This window comes from Pomacea canaliculata, linkage group LG12 (assembly GCF_003073045.1).
Source record: "Pomacea canaliculata isolate SZHN2017 linkage group LG12, ASM307304v1, whole genome shotgun sequence".
NCBI lineage: Eukaryota > Metazoa > Mollusca > Gastropoda > Architaenioglossa > Ampullariidae > Pomacea > Pomacea canaliculata.
This window is the reverse complement of record NC_037601.1, coordinates 6,561,800-6,586,515: the sequence shown is the minus strand read 5'-3', so window position 1 is coordinate 6,586,515 and position 24,716 is coordinate 6,561,800. Positions and strand designations below refer to the sequence as shown.

General features: G+C 43.2%; 1 long non-coding RNA gene across 2 annotated transcripts; it reads left to right on the top strand.

Annotated features, from left to right (window-relative positions):
- The first annotated feature begins 1,133 nt into the window (after positions 1-1,133).
- On the top strand, positions 1,134-20,415 carry LOC112576716. 2 transcript variants are annotated; one of them, XR_003101889.1, is made up of 3 exons: positions 1,134-1,630; positions 2,406-3,013; positions 19,734-20,415. It is a non-coding gene; the product is annotated as an uncharacterized LOC112576716 (long non-coding RNA). The 2 variants fall into 2 exon arrangements; XR_003101888.1 differs by having other exon boundaries at positions 1,134-1,634.
- Positions 20,416-24,716: the final 4,301 nt, after the last annotated feature.

Sequence of the window (24,716 nt, the reverse complement as noted above, 5' to 3'; positions counted from 1 at the left end):
AGTGCGTGTGTGTGTGTGTGTGTGTGTGTGTGTGCGAGCTTCAAAGTGTGGATGCGTATGGGAGTGTGTCCGTGTCTATTTGTTGCATTCACGCACGCGTTTGTGCGAGGGCATGAGTTCCAGAGTCAGCGAACGAAAAAAAAATACAATCATCAATTCATCTGTAATTATTATTCCATCACTCACGCTATTTCTCTTGCCAGCCAACGTATTTTAATGATCATAATACCCTCAATGACACACTCTGTCATTCTTGTTGCTCATTGAAAATGATGGGGAGTCATCAGAACACTTGCGATATATCTTTGTCGCTTGAAAAATAGTATTTTGAATAGAACAGGCGATTTCGGCAGTATTCCTACATCAGGCCCAAGGTGTCGTACGAAGGGTAGTTAAACGGATGGACTCAAGTCCCAGAAATCTCTAAACACCATTTCCAAGTGGAAACGATAAAGAATCTATTTTAAACGGTGCTGTGCAGAGCTCTCAATGATATGCGACCTGAGGAGGTCAAACCTTGAGAAGAAATTATTCTGACTAAAAACAATCCCATCACCGGAGGCCGCATTCATGAAGTGAGAGTAAGTCGTTGCCCCAAGGGTTAAGCGGGGACAGCAAGAACAGATTTATTGTTTTCTTAGCTTCCACTTACTGTCCACACCCCGCGGAAATTTCTTTATTTGTCCCCAGGATATCTTTGCCCGCTGCTTTATCGCCCAGTTTGCACTTTGTCTTTTCTCTCTAAGATCATCGACAAAGTAGTTTTGACACAGCTCTGGGTCCACTTACAAGAAGACCACCTTATCCCTCCATAGCTCAGTCGGCTTATAGACTTTTTCATTTGTCTTTGAATTCCATGGGACAACGGTTTACCCTCACTGCATGAATACTGACACTGGACTTCACTCCCAGCATAATCTGACAGAACTATTTTTTAACCAACGCCCATGCTTTACAGAACTAATCTTCCGCAGTTGCCGTTTATTTATTTTTTTATTTTTTGCCTTAACGCTGTTGCGATGTCGTCTCATTTGGAAAAAAAAGACCCAAGCAATCCAATGTTCACCAAACCAACAGAAATGTTGATTTCCACATCGGAATGTATCTAGAATTTAAAATGATTGTCCAGGAAATCGATCACACAGAGAGTGAAAGAAGCACAAGCAATGAAGTGGACGTGGACGACGGGGTCAATGTGAAAAACAGTCAGAGACAAATTTCATCGGAACAAGTGAAATTAGGAAAAGCTTAAAAAAGAAAAAAGTATTAACACTCACTCCCTGGGTCTGTGAGTACATCTGTGGATTTGTGGGTAAATCTCTTGAATGGCGACATTGTTTACAGCAGTCTTCATCCTCGTTCTTTTTATTGTTGCCAGGGTAGTTCCATCGTAACTTCAGACCTAGTCACCCGTCTGTTTGTGCTCTTAAGTTCTGCATTTCTAAATTTTTAAAATTTCTAATGTTTTAGGTGTTGGTGTTTTACGCCGAGCCAGCAACTAAGACTATATCATGACAAGGCAGTCAGCCCTGTAAACAAATGATACATGCAGAGAAAGAACAGCGTGCCCGAGTGAGAGTTGAACCCAGGACAGCCAACCCTTACTGTTTTGGTGACTTCGGGGACTAAGGTCTGTGAGTATGAGGTCATCATCAGGGATCCACTAGACACGGACTTGTGTATCACGGAATTGCTGGCGGTCTCCTAAGACCAACTTTTAGTCTTTCATGAAGTTATAGATTGTCCGGTCTCGATTGTCTTTCTCTTTCTAGTTTTTTCTTTCGTTCTCCACTAACTGATAATGCTATCCATGCTTTTGTAGATGTTTTTTTTTTTTTTTTTTTTTAGGCCCTTCGCCCCTCCTGGGGCATAGGCCATCGACTACAGCCTTAACTGTTGTCGATGTTTTGGTAGCAAGGATTTGTTTTTTTTACGGGGTGGGGGTGCTGGCCCCACGCCCAACCCTCCTCCTTTTTCAGCCGGGCTTGGGACCGTCCTTGGCGGAGGGCAGCCAGCCCTGTAAACAGATGCCACGTGCAGAGAAAGAACAGCGTGCCCGAGACGAGAAATGAACTCAGGGCAGCCAACCTTCACTGTATTGGTGACAGGCGCTAACAGCGCTAACCGTTGCGCCACCGGGCCGCCCTTTTGTAGATGTATAAAGGATTATTGACATCCCTTTCCCAGCTATAAATATCTGTCAGTCTCCTCGTATTCAATTTCAAGTCGCTGAAGCTTCAACAACAATCTTCTTAAAGCGATGATTATGCGATAGATACTCACACACACACGCAATCGTAAATAGAGAAACAAACACACACAGAGAAGTAAAGAGAAAGCATGCACATAGAAGCCAAATGTCAAGTGTACAGAGTTGTTGTATTTTATTTTTTTTTTCTCGTTAGGGAGGAGGAGAAATGGAAGGACGGCGAGGAACCGAAGAAGCAGCGATCGAAGCAGGCGCGGAGGAGAAGCGCGGGGTCAGGAATCAGCTGCTAATTGGAAGTTAGCCTTGTGTGAACACTGCTCATCAGCTCACGGCGGCCTGCAGTTATCAGACCCTGCGACATCCACGTCTGCTCGCCCCCCAACCAACCAACCAACCACTCCCTGCCGTCCTCCACTGCATCTTAACCTCCATCGCAACACTTCCCATGAGGCCCTCATCTCTATGATTAGTGCAGAGAACCTTTTGTTCTTGTCCTACCTGCACCGCCGCACAATGGCGGAGCTGAAACTCAATAGAAAAATCAATGCTTCTTTTAATGAAGGCGATTTCTGAAGATGCCAGCAGAAATCGCGAAAGTTTTTATTTTCTCCGATTCCGAAAAAAGTCTGTAAAATCTTCAAAACACAAGGACCTAATGCTGTCACTTGAGATGAGCTGTGTGATGTCTCTACCTTTTGTAGATGTACAGACAAAAACTCATTTACATTTTGTGTTGGTAGGGAAAGAGATAAAAGCTTTATAGTATCCTTTGCAAATTCCAACGACAGAGGCGATCATTTTACGGTATGTTTACATTTTTTTTAAATTTTATAGCTTTGTTTACTTTTTATCCTTGCAGTTCATTTGCTTTCTTTGTCCTTAATTTTAAGCATGTGACAGAATTTTTAATCCAATCATGGTGTGGTTGTTGCTGGTCTTTTAGATAGACTAGCACCTTATAATAACGTAAATAAACTGATTTGAAGATAATTGCGCACTCGAGTTAACCCATCACGGGTGTTTCATTCGCTTTTTGCGGCCACTCGCCTCTACTTTACCCCGGGTAGTCACCGGAGAGTTCCGGCGCTTGTTTAGTCTGCGTCAGCTTCCCCCATTCAGTTCAATTAAAACTTCTTCCGAGTCCTCGTTCCGGCTCACCCGTACTCGCGCGATTATCTACCATCCTCACCCAACCCTCTCCCTTCCCTCCCTCTTCCATCCCACCACCGCCGTCTGCACTCCTAAACGCAATCCCGCTGTTATCTCCGTTGTCGTTGTCGACATCAGCAGTCACTCTCTGTAACGAGGACCTGCCAATCTCGCCCTCCCGGTGTCTCTAACAAGCTTTCCCAGCGATAGAAAAGGCCGAAGAAACCCGGGCTGGCGGCTCTAATCACTTTCTCTACTCCAATGAGTGCGCTGAGGACCTTCATAACTAAGCGTTAAGTCCCCTTGCCGACCGGTCGATTCTCTCCCTTGGACACGTCTGTGATACAACGTCTACGCAGCGACCTCGGTCGCCCAGCGCTGAATGAGTCTCGGATCCGAATCGACACGCTCTTGGCTGTTGAAAGGACCTGCTCGTGCGATTTATTGGCTTGCCTCGTCCTGAGAGAGGCTTCTTCACTTGACACATATTACAAATAAGTTACTTTTTGACATAACACGGCTGCCATGATGGTTTGCTCACCATGTCATCAATACTGTGAGGAAGCTGGACACTAGGACGACAGCAAACACGTGACTGATATTATGTTGATATGTATTTTACACTGATTAATTTATTTATAATTTAAATTTATTAATATCTGGATATATTTTTAATTTGTTGGTGTAAATGCTCAAACCTTGACTTCAGCTTTATAAAATAATTTTTTAAAATATAATAAATCAAAATATTTTACCGTACAAACTGTCAAACAAACATATTTCTCTACAGTTTGTCTTTATATAAATATTGTATATTAAACGAAACACCTTAAAATCATGTAAGTCTACTCTTATTCTTTATACCTTGAATTTCTCAGTGCCGCACTGTTACATTTGTGAAACAAACATTCACCATCGCGAGCAAAACTGTGGAGGACAGACTGACAAACGCATGCACCATCCTAAATGAACATGTCGCTCCGGCAGCTTTGTTTGTTTCGGCACCTCGGGGACATTGGGGCGTTTTTCCAAGACGACAGAACTCATTTCTTACAGTTACGCGCTGAAATCTATCTTTTCCAACATTCTCCCACAGGAAAAAAAATTCTCGGGAATCCTCATCCTTTCTATGAAACCTATCCCTCGACTGGGGAGACCACCACTTTGGCAATCTACACTCCCGCTGAAATGAAGAACCCAGTTGCGAACCTCAATTCTTCACGAGTGGAAATGTGAGAAATATGAGAATCTAAAGTAGATAAAACAGAGGTGCGAAAGGTCAGTTTTCAGCAGCTTTAGCTATTAAGATGTTCGTGACTGCACTGTGAAACTATTGAAAATCAAAGGCGGCAGGTATTTCTTGCCAGACCGGTTCAATGTTCCGGGAACCACTCTGAGGACGCACAGAGTAAATAAATAAATTGTTTCACTATTAAATTTGGTCAATCTCCTGCCACCGATATATTAAATCCCATGACTACGCATGCGCTTAGAAGATATTTTTCCAGTTGCTTTGCCCACATGCACACACACAGACAAACGCCGCTGCTTTGACGACCCGAAAGATCAACTGATAGACGGCGGAGACGTTGATAATGCTGTCCTCGGTTCAAAAATATACATCACCATGACAACTAAACAATACTGCAGGGCCCAGGTGTCTCTTAAGGCCGCATGGCATGATGCTTCAAGTCTTTGAGGTCCTCGGGGATCTCTGTCCCAGCCACTCTCTGAGCACGCGCTTGTCCCGACTCCAGTCCTTGCTATCTGTGCGCCATCTGCCGTGTCTCCTGCTCTTGACACGTGTCCCTGGGACATGCATGGCCTGCACATTTCAATTTTGAGATTTATTAGAGAAATACATTTCCGATTTTCAGGACGGATGGACGGATGCAAGGTTGTGAGAAAGATCAAGAACGTGAACATTAGTTTGCTAGGCGTCTTGTAAATACATATTTCCTAAAACCCTTCCCTCTCTCCAACAAAAGGCGGGACCTCTCAATGTCGGTGCCAAAGCTTGGTGCAAAAGGTTTCTATAATATATGAGATCTGACAACCTATTCTGACAAGAGGAGATGTCTTCGTTCCTTTTTCCTCTTTTATTCTGGGGTTGTTGTTTTTTTTTTTTGTTTTTTTTTTCTCTCATCTCCTTTACCCCATGTAGAGAAACTTTTCGGCACACGGTAAGAAAATTAAGAGGAATGGGAAATCCAGTTTGCAAAAGCTTCAGCGTTGAAACCTCTTTTAACACAAGCCCACAATGCTTCGAATTTTTTCTGTGCTGTCTCGTAACATCAAAACCTCTATTTTGGAGACGAAGCAGAAGCAGGGCCAATGTTTATCTTTCAAGTCTTATCACCTTTTCTTATGTCTTGTCATTATCTCTTGAGTCAATATACGTCTTTTGTTATAACATTGCATTTGATGACATAGGTCTTAAGTCTGTTCAGACTGCCACAGCTGCTTGTGTTCTATCCCTGTCGCTTATAACATTGCTTCTGTGTCTATGTGTCGTCCCAAATGTGGTTTGTTTCTTGTTAGCACAAAACCCTGTTCTCGTCTCTCGGCTGACTTGCACAACCGATTATTGGGTCACCTCCCAAAAGGCGTGGCTGCAGATCGTGACTAAGTTCAGCTTTCCGATAGCTGCCTTTTTAACACATTCCCTACTTTACTGTTGCCTAATAACAATCATTAACGCCATTTTCTTTCTGCCTTCATGGGATTCAGAGAGCTATTCTACCATACTTCTCGTCTTGAAGGCAGGGCAAGTGTCTTCACGAGGATGGGAAAACACTACAAAGTCCATAACCACTTTCAGCAGACCATGCCTTCTAGCTACTAAACTCTCCTTCGTGAGCATTCTTAGCTCTTTTCTGTACATAAAACTGTCCATAAATTTTACCCAACAAACCTGCACGAGGAAAGGGTCATCTCATGGAAAGGACAAGGGTCAGGTCAACGTCCATTTGACATGCTGCCGTCATCACCTCGCCCCTAGTATGATCTTACTGGTCCTTTTACGATATCACAAATGTTTGATGATATAGTACGACTTGATTATAACTATTATTTAGACTTGATGTGATGCGAATTATTTTTTAAACCATGATGCTTGCATGTCAATGGAAACTACTGTAGTGGAAGGATCCTGCAATTTACACTGAAAGTTTATCATACAAAGTAACTAAATAATGTGGCAAGACTGGGTAATATGAAACTTGTAAACAACCTCCACAACAGACAAAATAAAAATCTTTATTTACCGCACCCTGCACACGTTACGATAAAGATAATACTGTGGAAATATCGTCAGTGAGCAGGTCAAGAACTGAACACTCCACCTTGCCAGCAGCTGTGCAAAGGGAGGCAAATCGGAGCTCTACAAGAGAGACAACTCGCTTGCCCCTAGACGGCTTTGTTCACTGTGATAGGCTTGCTTTCTTAAAGAAGGTTTGTGTTCCTTGGGAAGCGAAAAAAAATAACAGCAAGATTTTTTTAATTATTCTGAGAAATGCAACATACGATGTGGATGTGCGTGTAGACATGGGGCTCCCACCGACAGGCAAAAAAACACCACAAAGAACACGCACGCGCGAGCCTACATAAGATGTGTATGCACATATCAAAATGGAGGATAATTAGTCACGTCTCAAAGCATCCCAGCCTCGCTGCAGCCAGCGGGGAGGAGGGTGACCTGCTAGGACTGACCTCCAGCCCTCACGCATACTTCAAAGACGCCGGCGGCTTTTGGTCTCATCTTGCTCGGGCCCTGGGCTTGGAAGTAGAAGCTCGTGCATTGATCTCGCCGAAACAGGAAGTGCGAAGAGACGAGTTGCAAATGTCAGTCCCCCAATTGAATGTGTCAGTGCAGACTTCGATTTGTGCTTCTCGCGAGATCTCGACCAAGTCACGCCAGCGGTAAAGGATTGCTGGCAATCCAGGTGCAAGCGCTGGTCCGGATTGGGACCGTGTCTTCTGCTTGCTAATTATCTTTCGCGTACAAGGAAGCATTCTAGAAAATTCTTGTGCTTAAAAGAAAACATTATTTTGCACGAGAGATGTTATCAGTTCCCCCATCGTCCTCCGCGTGATTATGATTGTTTGTGTGTTTGTATGTGTGACGCTAGAACTGTTGTCATAGATGTCCTCCCTATAAAACTGTTTTAACGAAAGTTTTCTTGAATTTTACGCTTGAATGCGTGTATTTACACAAGTTCTATTTCCATGTCGATAATACACTGAACAAACGAGTGAACAAGAAAAAAGCGTGATGAAAATAAACAAAGGCACAAAAATATTGCCAGTGGAAAGCAAGCCACTCCATCAAGTCCTTGCCTAACGACTACAGCAAACCAGTAAACTGAAAAATGTCTTTAACATCGTTGCTGTGAGACCGCAGGGTCAGTTTGACTCTGGCTAGGGGGACAAGCTGAAGGTCGGGGCCTGGATGTACTATTTAGTGCCTCGTAGACAAGTCCTAGAACTGAACCGGAAGTATTTCGAAACAGCGAGAGAAGAGACAAAGGTCATTATAGTCCCGCCTGGGCAGTGCACGGGGGGAAGGGTGTGGAGTGGTGGGGCTCACCTCACCCATGCCCCCGCCTGCTGATGGCTATGGACAGCGAGGTCGACACTTGCCCAAAGAGGTTAGTCGCCTGGCATCTGACGTGTCATCTCTCGAGGTTGGCGCAAACACAAACTCTCGTGGTGGTGTTGGTGTAGCAACCTGCGGCGTGAAGAGTAAAAATACTGTGCAGGGGAGACGGTTAATGCCGTTTGTAACCGTTCCAAGTGCCAAAAGGTCACAGCTTCGAAGAACGTTATAGTCACAATATATTGACAAATAAGTCTACAACTAGCTTATCATGTTGACCGAAGTTCCGATGTCCCGACTATCCACCTCAAAACCAGTAGTTTCATGTGATACAGCTTTGTAAACATTGTCAAACTGTGGACAGCATTTGTTTGGTTAAGAAACGTCTTTACAGGCGCGAGGATCTGAAATGAACCTACGTCGACATTCTTAAAAATTCTATTCGTTGATTGGAGCTCTAGTGCCATGACCTTTTGAACTTGGACGTCACCAACGATATATCATGGGACTGAAATAAAGTAAATAGAAATCGGATGAAATTGTAAGTCCTGTAAATGGAATAAAATTTATAATTTGAGCACCCTCCGCATTATTCATATCTCATTATTTTACTGTAATTATACACATTATCTTGTGAGTATATATCACAGATATGCTAGTATATTTGAAACTCTCTCGTGAGTACATTATAAGAATCCTAATTTAAAACTTGCAATATTCTAGAGTTTATGGTGGTTTTCTACAGTTTCTAGGACAATACGCTGATATATCTCGCCCCTTCATCATCATCATCCCTTTCTTCTCGTCGTCCTTCTATTACGACAATTAGTTCCTACAGAGTCTCTTATTTTTATCGCTAACGAAGACAATTATTAAATAAACATATAGCTCACTCTAGTATTAAAATAGCTATTCCCTTAATTCCTCACAAACCCTTACACATCAACCCGAAGCCAAACAGAGTGTAATCAGTTGTCAGGGGCCCACACACACCTCGTCCTCGTCCTCGATAAACATTCATAATAAAAGTATTTACTCATCGCCTGGCTTCACGGCGGTCTGTGGCCATGTCAACATCTTCTGTGGGGGCGAGCTTTTTGGAACGATCACGTTCGCCAACTCGGAGAGTTATCGCGTCTTTTCATTTGTAAATCACGTGCTTCTCTGCGTGCAACAGTTAGCCGCGAGGTGGCGTTGTAATCGCCCTGCAATACGGGTACAATTTGCGCGATTGCTGATGCGCGTGCTTTTCTCGTTGGGGCCATCGTCCCTAAGACGTTACTAAGTCCTTCACCCTTCAATTTTCCCCTCCAGAGTTGTCCCTCCCTGCGCAAAATCGCGGGCTGAGCCCTGAGTGACCTCCCCTTGCCCTAGCAGCGGGTCGCTCCCGACCGGAAACCTTTTTAATAACCACCTCGATCTCCTGCAGTTCAACATTGTTTACATTTCAAAATAACGCATTTTTCTATTTGTTTTTTCTTTCTTTGAGATGCAGGGAGCCATGGGGAATAATTTTCCATCCTTTAGTTCCTAGATACCCCGCTAGCCATCTGTCCATCCGTGCGTGCATTCCTCCACCCATCTTTTTATTGCTCCTCAAAACAAACAGAGCGACGCATTAGTCTTTGAAGCCGAAACCTGAGTGTAAGCCGAATCTCGCGCTAGCTGAAAGCACCTTGCAAACACCGAGCAAGGGGCGTGATTACGGAAGTAGCATTTGCATAAACATCAATAACCAATTTGTCTCCGAGGCTCTAACGAGGGCTCGCAGCCTTGCCACGTCTAAAGAAACTTTATGCAGCACTTTGTAGCAATGAGATGGTGCGTGATGGCGTGTTTGTGCTGGAGGCCACCTGAGAGAGAAAGAGAGAGAAGAAGAAAGAGAGAGATGAATGAACTGGTTTAAAGAAAGATTTATAGAGGTCTGGGGAGGGTAACGTCAATTTTTATAATAACTGAATTTTTTGGTGTGGACTTCAGCTCAAGGCGTTGCACACGAACCGACAATCTACTCTACACGAAACGGAGGACACCCTGGCAAACATGAATGATGACAAAGGACTGAAGAGTGATCGGGGAAGTTTTCTCACTATATGAACGATGTTGGTTTGTTTGTTGTTTTTTTTTTTTTAAAGGTAGATTTTGAGACCTAACGACAGTTTTGAACAGAGAACAGAAAGAGGAATAGAATTTTAAACAGTGAGATCTTAGAAGAAGAAGAGGCGTCTGTCCAATGCAGACCGAAGAGACCGACTCCCATGGAAAGGTCGTGAAGACACCTGTATGAGTCTGACAATTTTCTTATCAGTACCAGCTCCGATTGACAGCTAGTAAAATTCGCGGAGGAAGGTTGTAGAAGGTCTGCTGTCCAGCTACGGAAGACAATAAAAGCGACATTATTTAGACCCCTTTAAAGTTTCTCCAGTATCCAATGAAAGAGATCGATGGCCAAGACAAGAATAAAACCGAAATACGCTGAGGATAAATTCTTTTGATCTCGTTGTTGTGATAATTGCATTCACTAAAATGATTGTAGCTGTGCTTAATAGTATCAAAGATGTGAATGTTGACACCTTGCAGGTCAATATTTCCACCCAGGTGTAAATTAGTCACGAGACAGAACAAACCTTAAACTCAGAGGACTAAAGTACGATCTGCTGTTCGTTAGAGATTTACACTAACCACTGTGAATTGCCTAAACGTGTTTGTACTCGGAGCTCTGTATTTCACATCCATATTCGCCTTGACTTCAGTCCAATGCCAGCCCAGTGCAAGATAGGGATGGTCTTCGGTTGTTACACTACGAGAGAAGTGATATACAATCGTTCTTCAACGGCTTCTTGACAAGACAACCATGTGCCAACAGTAACGAGTTATCAGAAGTTTGAAATTAGAATATAAAAACAAAAACTAATGTTCCAAAGCAAGAAAGGAATCACGCGATATTATAAACACAAAATAAAAAGGAAAAAAACCCATAAAAATAGCAACATTTTAAAATATGGAGACAGAGACACTCACTTTTTATGACAAAATAACAAAGATTCTAAAATACAAAAACACCGAACAAAAGCAACGATTTGGGACTATTTCTAACCCTCCAAGGCTGAAGCAGCTCTCTCAAGAACTCGCCAGAGCGCTGGCATTGCTTTCTTTGCCTTAATTCGTGGCCGGAACTGGCATGAGTGTTTGTTCTCTCCGCGCTGAAGAGCGCCGTTGCTGTCGCAGGAATTTCATCAAACATTCACGCATTCCGACTTCGTCGCTATCCAAACGCAATGGATTTCCCACCACCACCACCACCGCCACCACCACCGCCACCAACAGCGACAGCAGCAGCAGCTCCGTTCCATTCAACCTTTGACCTTTTCTTCTTCACAGAGCGCTGTACGCCAAAGCGACACGGCAGACGGCAGCGAGCAAAGGGAAGCAATCGATTCCGGTCTTTGCCGCGCGAACGTGAACAGACATGGGGTTTCGGGTAATTAACTAATTGATTTAAACTTCGACCGCCGCAGGCGCCTTGGGCAATACAACAAAGGCCGCACGTAGGAAACTATAAATTCGAAAAAAATTAGGAGCCAGTTCGCTTTCTATTTCAATCGTTTTCTCCATCCCTCCTTCTCTCTCTCTCTCCCCCCGCTCTCTCCCAATTCTCTACCCCTTTTATTTATATGAAGCTTTAACCTCGCTTTGATGATTGTTTACATGATTTTAATAACACAATAAAACCAGGAAGTGGCGATATTTGTTTGGAGGATTTTCGAATCATTAGTGTTTGACCAAATTACGGTTAGTACCCTTTAATCTTTAATGTCGATGATTCCTATTGCTTTTATTATTTTCCCTGGGGTATATTTAATTTTTATTTGTTTACGTTACCAGTGGCATCAGATATGAGCATGAGGAGGAACTCTGTTAGTAGAATAATAAACAAGCTGATGAGTGACTTCCCTTGAAAGTGCACGCGGGTAAAATTATTCCTGGTCACCGCTGGTACTACAATTATTGTAAAATTTAAATTTATAATCTGGTTAACTGCGTGTGTCCGTCTGAAAAGCAAGAAACTGATGGATCTGTCTTTCAATAGTTAATCTGTTTCCGACAGACATCTGCAACCTAGTAATCAAGATTCCTGATTGGGGAGCGTGCAATGCAAAGGGAGGATCCATTATTTATTTACCGCTAAAATGCCTGCAATGCGCTTTAACACTCACTGCCTCTTTCTGGGATGCTTGTCAACGATGAAAAAGCAAAGCCCAGATTTATATGGAAATTGTTGAAAGCTTTAGCCACTAAAAGCAATGAGACATTTTCTACGGAGTTTTCCTACCTAAGTGGCCATCATGCTCACATTACAAAAAGGTAAGATGCACGCTGAAAAGTACTCACAAATAGTTTATTTCCGTACAAAAAGCTCAGCATCCTTAGCGCTCAATGATGGCTTGGTATTCTTTCTAATGGATCCCACCTTCTTCTTGACTTCCTCTCTCAGTTTTCTTCCACTTTACGATTGCGTGCATGAAGCTTTGACTTTGAGATCAGCTTCCAGAAGGATGATTTTGTGGTACTTTCAGCCAATTTCTTGAGTCAGGGGGTTCACCTCTCAAAACTTGTGATTCTGACCCAGACGAAAAACATGGAGGGTTAACCGCTTCTGCCTGTCGCAAGCAAGAAGACCAAACGCCGAAGCACATCCTCCAAACATTTCCCCCATGGAGGTGAAGGCAGACAGAGATGTGACGTGGCCAACAGCCATACCACTCTACAGCAACCTCTACGGGAACGAAAGAGACCTGAAAGACCTTTCATTCAAGGCTAGTCTAGAAGTAAATCCCGGTGAAGGAAGCGAAGAAGAAGATATGGAGGAGAGTCGCCATCAAATGCCTTTAGTGTCTCTCGCGCCTCTTTATTGCCTGCAGTTTGTGCGCGGACATGCCGCTCGCGACATTATGAACACTTTTCTGGAAGCTGGGAAGTGAAATGGACCAACAACTGGCTTCACTTTGTGTCTTTTCCTTAGATAGTTGAGAAACCACTTTGTTGCTATAGAAAGTTGTCTCTCCTCTAATCTTCACCATAACTCTATTCAACATTGAAGCAAGTTTTTTGGACGATGCTTGCAAGTTGCTCCAACACAGGCCACCGTTCATCTAGAATATAAAAAGGTAGTTTCATCACATTGACATCATTATGATTTGACCTGAACCCTTACTGGAGGGAGCAAAACTCGTACCAGTGTCAACAACAACCGTCCATCAGCGATTCTCTTCCGCTAGAGCTGGAGCTTCAACCGCCTACCCCCCACTTCTCCTCCCTTAAAAACCTCCCTGTTTCTCCTCATTTACCCCCTTCTTCATCGTTTTCCCTGCTCTTCCATCATCCCCACCCCTGAACCCCAATCCTCCGTGCCTAAATTCTTTGCCATACTCTTCCAGTCCAGCCGAATCTTTTTTCTAACCCAACTCGGTCAAGCTTACAAAGGGTCATAACCCAGTAAGTACAATGGGCCGTAATCCTTTTCGCCTAATTAGTCCCTAGACGGCGGCGGAGATTAGATTGTGGTGCGGTAGCCCGATGGGCTCCACTGGCGTTGGCAAGGCGCTCGACCACCACGATGATGTCATTACAGCGCCAATGGAACGTAGCAGTGAGCACAACTCACTGACACGCCGGTTGGATTGTGGGTAACGGCTGGCGGCCAGTTGCACTGAATATCAATCTCTATACGATCTCTTCTTATTTTCTCTTGTTTACCTCTATTTCATGATCCTTTATGTTTTGTTATATTTCGTTTTGTTTTGACTTCTCTTTTCTTTCCTCTGATTGAAGCAAACCCTGACAACAAAGCTGCCCTGCTCCCCATCCCTTCTCCCAACTTTCTCCTCCGCGCCCATAAAACACCGGCACCGGCATGAAGCCGGGCGGGCAGGAGGTTGGGGGAGGACGATATAAGTTTGATTGCTGGCACTTTTCCCAAACTCTAAAACAAAACAAAGAAAGAGTACTTCCGCTGATGTATTAGCAACTCACCGGCCCCTGGCTTGGGGCTCGCGAGACGAATGGCGGGGTCTCTGCACTAATATCTCGCCTCACGGCCACCCATTCACCATTCTGACAGGCAACTCCTTCCGCCCGCCACAACCTGGCACTTTGGGAAGCGCACCGTGTGGGAATTGCACCCTTTATGCCCGATTGTGTGGTATATTATTCTATTTCCGTGACGAATGGAGGCTTCTCATTTTGAAGCCCAGGACCACTTCTTCGCGCCGTCTGAGATGCGCGTGCAAGTGCCGAAAGGTGGCGCTGCTGCTAGGTGAACGTCATCCATTTCTGCTGTGAAAAATAACTTGCCAGGACTTCTTTTCCTCCGCCACTCACTCTCTTGCTGCCACATTATCCTGTCAACTTTCCGCAGGATGCAGTCTTCCGTTTCAGGTCCTCTTCCCAATGTTTCATCTCTTTAACCATCCAGTTTGTTCCGGGTGCCTCGTCCACCCAGACTCACTCACCGTCGCACCCATCCCTCGAGCTGCACAAACCATCCATGCATTGAAGGCTTGCGGTTTAACTCGTGTTTATCCCTTATCTTTGCTTTTCTTTAATGTTATTCAAACGTCTTAAGAGGTCAACGTCATTGCGTTTAGGTTCAATCAACTTCGTTTATGTCAGCGCCGTGTCGAATCTTTCCATAAATATAGATATGTACCCACATATATCAAATTTTTGAGTTCAACAGAAATTTGTAGAATGCAAACTAAGTTGAAGGACAAAGTTGGAACTCGATCAACGTTTAACAGAGCAGTCAAAGCAGTTGAGCAAACAACGAAAACGACGATCGCAGTCTGTCCAACCTCAGAGCTCATCCTAAGTTTCCTGTCTCCCTGCTGGAGATGAGGATATTAATACAGGCAGGTTGGTTTATTTTATGTGAAACTCCATCTAGCTGTGATTTCGCATGAAAATGAGAATGCAAACAGGTGCAGCTGGGAAAAAAAGCTGACAATCAACTTTGTGAGAGGTCTGAGTGGCCTGAGACGGGATCGGAACCGGAAGGCTTAGAAGCTTCCCTACAGGGGGCAATAAACGAGAATTTAATCCCCACAGTTCCATACAGGACAGCCACTCAAAATCTAGTCCCTTAAAATTCATGTTGGGATCTCTCTCTTTCTCTCTCTCCCTCTCATCTGGCACCAAGCAAGCAACATGTACATCTGCAACAAGCTTTGCGTGGAGTGAAGGATCGACAATACATCCTGTACACCAGGACATATTCAGCAGATTTCATCCTTCTCCGAGACCGTTGGTCTACGTGAGTCGGAGAGGCAAAGCTGTGTGAGTTCCATGGCACGAGTGACAAAAGAGACACACCCCGGCAGCAGGAGGGTTGGAAGGAGATAATTTGGACATCGATCTGGCAAAAACAATAAAGGGAGACTTTTAGTAAAACCAGCAGAAAGCATAATAACCATCGTATCGACTACAGTCTACGCTTACCTTTGTTATTTCGGGTGGGCTCACCTGAACACAGTCACATGACAGTCACTCGAGTTTGAGAGGAGTGGCGTTGAGGAAAGAAAAGTTCGAAAATTTCAAGTTAATCTCCTTACTTTAATCCAGGTTAGACAGGAGTGTATAAACTCTGCTTACCTGATGTTTCCGTGGTTTGTTTTTTTTTGTTTTGTTTTGTTTTGTTTTTTTTTTTTTTTTTTTTTACCAGATTTAATGGAGATTGTCCCAGTTTCTGACCGCCATAGAAAAACATTCTGGCCAAATCTCTGCTTTGAATGTGCGTGCTCGCTCATTGCACGCACGAAGATGTTTATGACCACGTGCCAAACATTTCAGTGCCAGCTTGTTTTCCACAAACGACGCGTGCAATGAAGAGATCCCTACACCGATGTAAAGTGAAGCTGGTTCCAACATCCAGCTTCATCAGGCCTGGTATCACTCACTGCCTTCACCATGGCAATGGTATACAGAGACGTTAGCTGGAGGTGCTAACTTCTAGCAATATGCTAAATTGCTTATAAATTATTACCACCTTCGATGACTTCTATGCTTTAGCAATCAGCTAGTGCGACTTTAGCAATCAGCTAGTGCGACTTTAGCAATCAGCTAGTGCGACTTTAGCAATCAGCTAGTGCGACTGTACTCCCAGTCTGCAGGTTCATGATTCATTTTATGTCCGTTTTTACTCACTTGAACCGGAGTGACCCCTCAATGAGCATGTCATCACAAAATGTACAACTAATAACACCACACCTTAAAACATTTCTAGGTAATGATTTTTCCCGTCGTGTAGGATGTTACCAATTTACTGTAAAAGCGTAAAAAGTAATAGCAACGAAGAATTCGAGATAATGGACAGTTTTTTCCCGTTTTGCGTGACATTAAAAATGTATTTTGCCTACAAAAAAATACCGGCAAAGATTTCTAGATAATGGATTGCGATGTTTTTAGACCGCTGCACAGATTGCCCCTCCACTTCCATCGCCATATAGTCAAGCGACTGTTGTCGTTCTGCATTAATCTTTCATGATCCATCCAATCGTTTGAAGTAAATCCATTTGCATCCTGCGGTGTTTCATCGTTTTATTGCTTCACTCATCGCTGCTCCTGTAGATGGTCTCGTCATCCTTATCGTCAGTTATTGCATGCGGCTTTTCCTCAGCATCGACATGGTCGTCACGCAAAGTGAGGTCAACGACGAGAAATACTCCGCAGAAAAGTTTCCAAAGACTTTTCCATTCTTTCTTTTGAATAACATATGCAGTGTAAACTACCTTTTTGCTTTTAATATTTAAATATGTTGTTAGTCTTGTTCGTGGAGGTACGTTGCTGTCACAATAAAGACGAAATAAATAAATAAATAAAGAGTATACACACGTTCACATTGCAGCAAAGCGTAGGAATCCAATTCCTGATTAAAAAAATAGTGTAATATATTTGTACTAACGCCAATTATTTTGAAAATAATTTCCTTCAGAGTCAACAAGTTTGCTCCAGCGAGTCAAACGAGTCAATGAAGCTCTTTTTTCTGTTTATTTGAGTATGTTGTGGTATATCTTAGTAAAAGTTTACCATGCCCCAAACGATCTTCAGAAAACTCGACCTTTTGGACGACATGGCATTTATTTATTTATTTATTTATTTATTTATTTATTTATTTATTTATTTATTTTTACTGGTGGAAGAAGATAAGAGCAGTGAGGATTGTTTTGCCAACCGCTCATTGACGGAGGCGCAAAGAGAAGACATTTACTAACAGGTGGTGGCAGCACTTGAGGAGTTTCTAAAAAAAAAACTCAAAAACATTTCTTGATATTTGTGTTTGTACAAAGAAAAGTAGCCGGTGTGGAGAAGGGCAAAATGGTATTTACTGCAACTCCGTGTCCGCCTTGTGGCGGGTAAGGCGCGTACATGGACATCATTTCCTGTCATGCGCAGCCTCATGAATTTGGGACTTCCGTGGGCAGTTCCGTCCAGGGTTACCCCGTGGGGAACGATCGTGACAGAGTACAGACCAAAGGTCCTGTGTCTCCAAGGCATTCGTCAGGCGTTGGGCGTCGCGACTGGAGTTTTTATGGAAACTTGTCTCAGTCATATTTATGGCGCCCTGGGAATCGTTGGCTGGCTCTGGATGCTTAGCTGTGGAGGTCGAGACGCATTCTTCAACTCAGAGAGACCGAGAATAAGGGCAAGATCCAGTTCATATTCTTTTTTGGATGTACATCTCTCTATCTCTCGATATCTCTTCTACAAGATATACAAGCAGCACCAAGCAGTTAGCTTGGTTCCTGTTCAAGTGTTTCAGTTAATAAGGTTAAACCGACTTATGAAACATATGTCGTCCTATGACATTTTTCTAGAACTCCGATGTAACACTTTCTTTTTTAAGTGTGTAAATATATATGTATATGAATGTTCATCATCCATCATCCATCCTCCGTCATCATCCATCCAATCAATCATCCATCCATCCAATCATCCATCAAACTGATCATCCATCCAATCATCCATCGAATTGATTATCCATCCAATCATCCATCGAATTGATCATCCATCCATCATATCATCCATCGAATCGATCATCAATCCAATGATCCACCATCATCAATCATCCACGTCATTTGTATATCACATACTCACGCTCATAAAGGAACAAGCTCTTGGCGCTTGACACAAGAACCAGAAATGGACAACAAATAAAAGACAGAAAGGTAAACAACAGTACTGAGGACTAATAAAGTACAAACATAGAAAACACAAAGAGAAATCGAGGAACAAGAAGTGAGAGTTTCGTGCATCTTAAGAGTAAACGAGAAGAGAAGTAGCCAGCACACACACACACATCTCTATTAGCCATGGACTATATCATTTTTCAAGTCAAATAAACTTCTATAGATGTTCACCATTTAAATATTTGTTTAGTTTTCAATGTGCCAAAAGGTGGCCTGACATTTCCTGCCATCTCAGCCAATACCGACCAAATAATGTGGACGTGAGGCAGCCCTGAGCATCGCTGCCAAAACCACGAAATGATCCTCCTCCTGCGCATGTCTTCACGGCACTACTTTTTCCATCTCAATGCTGGCATTAAATGGCGGTGATCTTCACGTTTCAACCCGGAAATTCCCGGCGTATTGATTCTAACGATTTGCTTCAAGGCAAAAACACATCAGAAGTCAGTTCTTCCAGGTTAAAAATCTTCTTCCATTGTCATCGCACAGTCATCCAGTAGTCAGTGTCTTCTTGTTTGTCACCGCTGGAATGGCTTCTTAGCTTCTTGTAATGAGAGAATTATGAACATGGGGACAACGTGGGCGTGCAGTGCAGGTGTACTGATGTCAGACTGTAGGTGTCGTCCTTGTGTATTGATGTCAGGTGATGGTTGTTGATTTATTCATCGTTTGCTTTGTGTTTAATGTATTTGGACTTCATGGTTTGAGGTGTGGATTGACTTGGGTTGGAGTTTGGAAGGTGTACTCAAGGACCCCTCTCCCATCTCTCCCCAAAAAAAGGGAACCATTTATCAACAAAATTATTTAACTTTAAATCTTTACTTTGATATTTGTTTCTTAGACACTTTAATACTCTTAAATGAGAGCATGACATTAGCACGGGCTCAAAGTTTGTAAGTAAAGAAAATATTGAGCATTAAATAGTTGTCATAACCAAAAAGAAACATGCTTAAAGTTGTTGTCCCTAAACTAGGCTGCAGTTTTTTTCTATGCATTAGCACGGAACTTTCAACTTAAAAATAGTAAAGAGAAATGTAAGCCTGGCATATTGTCCCATCCATCCTAGGGATCAGCCCCGACCATTCCCTTCCTCATCCACCAATGCTGCTCCTCCCTCGCATCCTCCGCCCTCCACATCCCCGCTGGTCACCTCAGATGATGCTCCTTAACTCACCTCCGTGCACTCAGATGATGTGGATTTGCTGTAATACAGGAACTGAGAAACTCGTGTGATGAAGTCAACCTACAAGCAGAGGAAAGGTGTCCTGCAAATGTAATTCTATAAAAATGATATTTTCCCCTAACATTATTCATCGCTCAACAGAAAAATAAACCAGCAGGGCATTCTTCCCTCCCCCTCCGTGACTGTTTACTTCGCCTAATGGTCGAGCCGGCCCTGGGGGTACTTGATATAAAATAATCCCGCTAGAACTTAACCAAGAAGGAGAAATGTCACTAGTGCACTTGCTTATCGTACATCACCATAAAAAGTAGATTTATTTTGTTTACTCGTAATGCTAAGTTTCTTTTGCAGATGATTGTGTATTTCTACACCACGATACAGTCTGAAGTCGAAGCCAAAATAGAGCGAGAATGGGAGGAGGAGACGACGAAAGGCAGAAAAAGAAATAAAGGACCGAAAAAATAATTCAGTCGGTTGTGGGAGGAGTGGTGAACATCAACATCTCATTTGTCTCCAACACGTGTGCGAATATGGATAAACAAGATAGTTATCATTAAAATCTTGTGGCTGGCACGGAATTTTCTGAGTTTGGCTCCTGTCTCTCTCCTCTCTCTTTCTCTCTCCTTCTGAAATTGTTTGTTTGTGTGCCTGAGTGCGTGCGAGTGTATGCATATCTGTGTGTGTGTGTAGCGAGAGAGAGAGAGAGCTGTATTTATGTGTGTTAGTATGTAAATGCTCAGACCTACCGACAAAGGTGTGAGCTCAACCCTCTGTATGTTGTATTCAAGTTCTTCGAGTCCAGCTGCTACCCTGTAATATTACTATTATCAAAGATGATGGTAATAATTTTTGCAAGCTCTTCGTCTTGATTCTGGAAAGCCGAGACCAAGCAATCTCTCCCGGTCCTCTCTCTCTTTCTCCTTTCTTCTTCCTTCCTGGTAATCTCTTTCATTTCCTTTCCTACAATGGCGAGCAAAAGACAAAGGGAAAGCAGACATCCAGCAATCATCCCTGAGGCTGTATTTCAACTTGTGTCTACCCGTCTTCCTTTCTGCACGTCGACTGAGGCAAAAATGCGTTTGCAGCTTGTGTTGCAGTCACATGCTCGCAGCCTCCACTCAACTCATCCAGCAGCCAACGGCGAGCCTGCACACTACAGAGTCGTGCCTGCAGTCTTCAGAGTGACTTCACGTGCAGACGCCATCTTCTCCACACCTGGCAGTGTCTGTAGAGTTCACAGGGAATATGGACCATGCTGATGTAGGTTTGATATAACAACACTAAAGGCATGTAAGCCTAGCGACATCATGTATCCGATGGTACGTGTAGTAAAGAATAAACACTCCTCCATATGTTATTCTTCCTACGACTCCTTAGAGCTTTCAAGTTGTTAGTAAAAATCATATTGTAGAATTCACAGACACAGGAGAGAGGGAAAGGGAAGGTAGGTTGTTGTTATCCATTATACAAATTTCTATCCAAGATAGATATCTTTGCTATCAAGTAACCACTTCGCCGAAAGAATGATAAAAACTTCAAAGCTAACCTGAAATAAGTCTTGAAAATGATTTAACTGAATACAACGCGATCATTATCTTGTCATAAATATGTGTTTGTTTATTCATTTATTGATAAGTAGAATGCACCTGTGGATTGACATCAGCTATAGCTTCTAAATCACTGAAGGCTGAAACTAATGCACGAGCTTCAAGAATATGCCCAGGAGATTTTGTGATTTTCATCTTTTATCTTTATCTTTTTTTCGGTGTTCTTCGTTCATGGCTGGGGAAACAATGGATTATTAAGAGCAAAGCAAAGTCATTTTAAAATTATTTTCCACTCAAACTCGCCATCAGCAAGGATGCTTTCGCGTCCATTCTGCAGGTAAGCACTGCTCACTCCGCCCAGGAGATGGCAAGAAGAAAGTCGTCTCCCCTTAGAGCAGTTCCGCCATCTTGACTGGCGGCATGAAAGCAAAAAAAAAACGGAGAGGAACAATGCAGGGAAGTAACTCAACAAAATCTATCATCAGGGCTTCGTAGATTAAACCATCATGTTTCTGAAAGCTGCCATTCTTTTCCGAGACGGTCGATGGACTGAAATGTGAGCCGTTTCCGCAGCAAAAAGGAATGCATTCTTGTTATTGTAAGGTATTTGTGTCAACTCTATACCCGCGTGTGTGCGTGTGAGAGAGAGAGTGAGTGAAAGAGAGAACAAAAAAATATTTGCTTCACTCTTTCTCGGGCAGACGTGCTGGTAGTGTTATCTCGAGAAGGTTGATGATATTCACTCAGATTTTGGAGAAACTGATTCTGTAATAAGTTTTAGCAATTATCAAAAAAATAATTTACACCCCACTAGACCTTGGAGGGCACGAATCCCCACCTTCCATCCTTCCTCTCATATTTTCTCGCTGAATTTTTTTTCTTTTTTTTTTTTTTTTTTCTTCTTCTTTTTTAGCACACAAGGCGTGACAAGACACTCGGAGTTACAGTCAATACGAGGGCTGCCAGATTTACGGCCGACAGATGACATTTGTCACTGCCACCACTCTGCACATTCAAACGCCACCGGAACCCTGAAGGATGAAGAGAACCAAGGCCCCCCCCGTCACCTGAGATGCGTCAACATTCTGCCCCATTTGCACTCTCAGGCTGTTATTTCGTTTGCTAATTCAACTCCCGAATCTCTCCCTCTTTCTCTCGACTCCCTCTTCCCGTCTTTTGCTCTCTTCGGACCTTCACGATCATCTACTCTGATTATACATTTGGTGGCCAACGACCGAGTGGCGTGTGGCTACGCCCCATCGCGTGCTCCGCGTGAGGACGGCTCGTGCACGCACGATCATTTGCATGGCGGCGGTGATGCATCTTGCCGCAGCTTGTGTCCAAACAGCTCCGGCGGTGTGATAATGCACGTGGGTGCAGCCAAGTAAATACTTGGGCCACGGGGCGCACGAAGTGGCTTTTCAAACATCCTCCACAATCATCCAAAAATACGGTAGTCACGTGGACACCGACTGAATTATACCTACAACCTGTTTTCTCTGCCTTTTTTGTCATCTGGGAGTCATTTTTTATCCCTGGCCAGATTATCAACACAAAAACTATTATTTCTTTTTTAATTTATTTTCGTTTTTGTTTCTTGTTGGGTTTTCTTTTTGTTTTGTTTTTTTGTTGGGGTTTTTTTTTGTTTTTTTTTTTGTTTTTGGTCTGGTTATGAAGTCAGGTCTCAAATTTTCTACAAAATATTTTTACGCTTTCTCTCCCTCTCTCTCTCTCTCACTGGAATTTGTGTATTAAAACTAATTCTGTTTGGTGAATTGAGCTCAGTGTGTTTATCAGTGTTGTCCATAGGAATGGGAATCCCATGGGAATCCCATGGGAAACGTCCCATGGGATGGGATGGGATGGGACAGCACACATTTGTATTTCCTATGGTAGTCGATACTGGATATTGCAAAATAAATTTACTGTTATTTCATTCATCAATGATTTAAATCTTTCCTCTGAATCATCTATTGTATGTGAAGTAGCAGGAATTATAGAACAAAAGCCGAAAAGTGGTTTTCAGTGTTGTCCATAGGATTGTTATTACCATGGGAATCCCATGGGAAACGTCCCGTGGGATGGGATGGGACAGGCATAAATTGCCATGGGATGGGATGGGATAGAAAATATGTCCCATGGACAACCCTGGTGTTTATATTATTTGAAAAGGTAATTCGCTTCCCGCCTCATCTAATATCAACAATAAGTCTTGTTTTGTGGAACTACTACACACACCTGGTACTTGTGAAACTTTGACACCTCTTGGTACCTGTGGAAGTGTAACACACCTGATACATGGGGAAGGAAGTGTAACATGCACTTGACACGTGACGCTGATGTCACGTGGGTCTGCCTTGTACTTCTATTTTTGGACCATTTCTCCTGTTTTCGCACCGGCAGGTTTCCAGCAATGGTGTAAAAGCTGTCGTGTCCCTTTTGCTGTTTTACGATGTTGTCTTGCAGTGGTAAAACGCCTGTCACATAAATCACTGAAAATTGTAAGGCTTATGGTTCAGGTCTGTTTTATGCACGTGTATTTCTTAAAGAATGTATACTGACCGTCGGACCATCAGAAACTGTAATTTAGTCCTATCAATTCTCTTTATTTATTTTTTATTTATTTTTTTATTTTCATTTTTATTTATTTATTTTTTTGTGATTTTCCAGAATGCAGTCTGATCTGAACTGAACCATCTCACAATGGCTGACTGTCATCGACATTATCAAGGACGACATTTAGTCCAGCATTCATTTAAACGAAAAAAAAAAGATTAACACGTATTAAAGCCTACGTTGTGCATGCTGGGTGAGATCAAAAGGTCACTCGCTGGTCTGTGAATGCCAGACACCGCCCAGACGTCCTGCGTCACCGTGGACCCCAGACCGTGAAGGCAGCGCAGGTATCTGATGCTAAAACCAAATCAATGGCGATTTTGCTCCCTCCAGCTTTAACAATGGCGTCAACAAAACCAGAGATTTTTGCATTATTAGCTCTGTAGAGCTCGGTCCAATTATTGGCTGGGATTTGAAAGGGAAGACAACGACAATGTTTTATAGAAGGCAGACGAGGCTGTCAGGCTCTCAAAGCCTGCTGGCATAGCGACAGCCTTGGACACCATCACGGGAAGGGGGAGTCGATCCATGGCAATTACCACCAGGCGAAAATACTTTCTGTGTTGGAGTTGAAAGGAGTGCTCACCCCAACGCTACCCCAGCAAAATGAGGAGCGCACGGCGGACAACAAAAGACACCTGGCCATAACGAAAATTATTTATTGATCTGAGAGTGTGGACTGGCTCTGGCAAATTTTATCGGTTGGCTGCAAAAAGCTTTCGAAGAAGACGACGACAATACAACAAGGGGCTTGCAGGCCGAATCCGTCAGACCAGTTCTCTGCGCAACCAATCCGTGCAGCACGCACGAGAACCGGAGACCAGTCGCAACACCTTCAGTTGGCATCAACTCAGAAAAATCAATCCCATCCAGCAGGTTTACGCGTGGAAAACAAATTTGTTCTTCGCAATAACATTTTATAATACATAATAAAACATTATCTTTCTGCGAGGAAAAGGGCGATATGTGTTGACATGCGCAGTGTGTTCGTATTGAGTCCACGCGCGTGGCTGTGGACAAACTGGGATTCATCCCCAAAGAGACTGCAAATGAGCAGTCAGTTGTAGGGCTTTCACCGGAAATGACAAAGTGTTCACCTTTCACACCTGCATATTTTTAATCATTATTTTTTTCTTGATTTTTTCTTTGATTTGTATTAAAAGAACCATGA